Below are 3,278 nucleotides of genomic sequence, written 5' to 3'. Positions count from 1 at the left end.
ACTGGCCTAGCAGGCACTGAGCCACCACTGACCTCACAATCACAAACAGCAGCCACGCACCTAGAACTGGCCTAGCAGGCACTGAGCCACCACTGACCTCACAATTGAAAACAGCAGCCACGCACCTAGCACTGGCCTAGCAGGCACTGAGCCACCACTGACCTCACAACCACAAACAGCACCCACGCACCTAGCACTGGCCTAGCAGGCACTGAGCCACCACTGACCTCACAACCACAAACAGCACCCATGCACCTAGCACTGGCCTAGCAGGCACTGAGCCACCACTGACCTCACAACCACAAACAGCACCCACGCACCTAGCACTGGCCTAGCAGGCACTGAGCCACCACTGACCTCACAATTGAAAACAGCAGCCACGCACCTAGCACTGGCCTAGCAGGCACTGAGCCACAAGTGACCTCACAATTGAAAACAGCAGCCACGCACCTAGCACTGGCCTAGCAGGCACTGAGCCACAAGTGACCTCACAACCACAAACAGCACCCACGCACCTAGCACTGGCCTAGCAGGCACTGAGCCACCACTGACCTCACAATTGAAAACAGCAGCCACGCACCCAGCACTGGCCTAGCAGGCACTGAGCCACAAGTGACCTCACAATTGAAAACAGCACCCACGCACCTAGCACTGGCCTAGCAGGCACTGAGCCACAAGTGACCTCACAATTGAAAACAGCAGCCACGCACCTAGCACTGGCCTAGCAGGCACTGAGCCACAAGGGACCTCACAACTGAGAACAGCACCCACGCACCTAGCACTGGCCTAGCAGGCACTGAGCCACAAGTGACCTCACAATTGAAAACAGCACCCACGCACCTAGCACTGGCCTAGCAGGCACTGAGCCACCACTGACCTCACAATTGAAAACAGCACCCACGCACCTAGCACTGGCCTAGCAGGCACTGAGCCACAAGTGACCTCACAGCCACAAAGAGCAGCCACGCACCTAGCACTGGCCTAGCAGGCACTGAGCCACCACTGACCTCACAATTGAAAACAGCAGCCACGCACCTAGCACTGGCCTAGCAGGCACTGAGCCACCACAGACCTCACAATTGAAAACAGCAGACAAGCACCTAGCACTGGCCTAGCAGGCACTGAGCCACCACTGACCTCACAATTGAAAACAGCAGCCACGCACCTAGCACTGGCCTAGCAGGCACTGAGCCACCACTGACCTCACAATTGAAAACAGCAGCCACGCACCTAGCACTGGCCTAGCAGGCACTGAGCCACAAGTGACCTCGCAGCCACAAACAGCACCCACGCACCTAGCACTGGCCTAGCAGGCACTGAGCCACAAGTGACCTCACAACCACAAACAGCAGCCATGCACCTAGCACTGGCCTAGCAGGCACTGAGCCACCACTGACCTCACAATTGAAAACAGCAGCCACGCACCTAGCACTAGCCTAGGAGGCACTGAGCCACAAGTGACCTCTCAATTGAAAACAGCAGCCACGCACCTAGCACTGGCCTAGCAGGCACTGAGCCACCACTGACCTCACAATTGAAAACAGCAGCCACGCACCTAGCACTGGCCTAGCAGGCACTGAGCCACCACTGACCTCACATTTGAAAACAGCAGCCACACACCAAGCACTGTTCTAGCAGGCACTGAGCCACAAGTGACCTCGCAACCACAAACAGCAGCCACGCACCTAGCACTGGCCTAGCAGGCACTGAGCCACAAGTGACCTCACAATTGAAAACAGCAGCCACGCACCTAGAACTGGCCTAGCAGGCACTGAGCCACCACTGACCTCACAACCACAAACAGCACCCACGCACCTAGCACTGGCCTAGCAGGCACTGAGCCACCACTGACCTCACAGTTAAAAACAGCAGCCACGCACCTAGCACTGGCCTAGCAGGCACTGAGCCACCACTGACCTCACATTTGAAAACAGCACCCACGCACCTAGCACTGGCCTAGCAGGCACTGAGCCACAAGTGACCTCACAACCACAAACAGCAGCCATGCACCTAGCACTGGCCTAGCAGGCACTGAGCCACCACTGACCTCACAACTGAAAACAGCAGCCACGCACCTAGCACTGGCCTAGCAGGCACTGAGCCACCACTGACCTCACATTTGAAAACAGCACCCACGCACCTAGCACTGGCCTAGCAGGCACTGAGCCACAAGTGACCTCACAACCACAAACAGCAGCCATGCACCTAGCACTGGCCTAGCAGGCACTGAGCCACCACTGACCTCACAATTGAAAACAGCAGCCACGCACCTAGCACTGGCCTAGCAGGCACTGAGCCACAAGTGACCTCACAACCACAAACAGCAGCCACGCACCTAGCACTGGCCTAGCAGGCACTGAGCCACCGCTGACCTCACACCCACAAACAGCACCCACGCACCTAGCACTGGCCTAGCAGGCACTGAGCCACAAGTGACCTCACAATTGAATACAGCACCCACGCATCTAGCACTGGCCTAGCAGGCACTGAGCCACCACTGACCTCACAACTGAAAACAGCAGCCACGCACCTAGCACTGGCCTAGCAGGCACTGAGCCACCACTGACCTCACAGTTGAAAACAGCAGCCACGCACCTAGCACTGGCCTAGCAGGCACTGAGCCACCACTGACCTCACAATTGAAAACAGCAGCCACGCACCCAGCACTGGCCTAGCAGGCACTGAGCCACAAGTGACCTCACATACACAAACAGCACCCACGCACCTAGCACTGGCCTAGCAGGCACTGAGCCACCACTGACCTCACAACTGAAAACAGCAGCCACGCACCTAGCACTGGCCTAGCAGGCACTGAGCCACAAGTGACCTCACAATTGAAAACAGCAGCCACGCACCTAGCACTGGCCTAGCAGGCACTGAGCCACCACTGACCTCACAGTTGAAAACAGCAGCCACGCACCTAGCACTGGCCTAGCAGGCACTGAGCCACCACTGACCTCACAACCACAAACAGCAGCCACGCACCTAGAACTGGCCTAGCAGGCACTGAGCCACCACTGACCTCACAATCACAAACAGCAGCCACGCACCTAGAACTGGCCTAGCAGGCACTGAGCCACAAGTGACCTCACAAACACAAACAGCAGCCACGCACCTAGCACTGGCCTAGCAGGCACTGAGCCACCACTGACCTCACAACTGAAAACAGCAGCCACGCACCTAGCACTGGCCTAGCAGGCACTGAGCCACAAGTGACCTCACAATTGAAAACAGCAGCCACGCACCTAGCACTGGCCTAGCAGGCACTGAGCCACAAG

The sequence above is a fragment of the Apteryx mantelli genome, chromosome 11 (assembly GCF_036417845.1).
Source record: "Apteryx mantelli isolate bAptMan1 chromosome 11, bAptMan1.hap1, whole genome shotgun sequence".
In the NCBI taxonomy this organism is placed as follows: domain Eukaryota; kingdom Metazoa; phylum Chordata; class Aves; order Apterygiformes; family Apterygidae; genus Apteryx; species Apteryx mantelli.
This window is presented reverse-complemented; position numbering follows the sequence as displayed.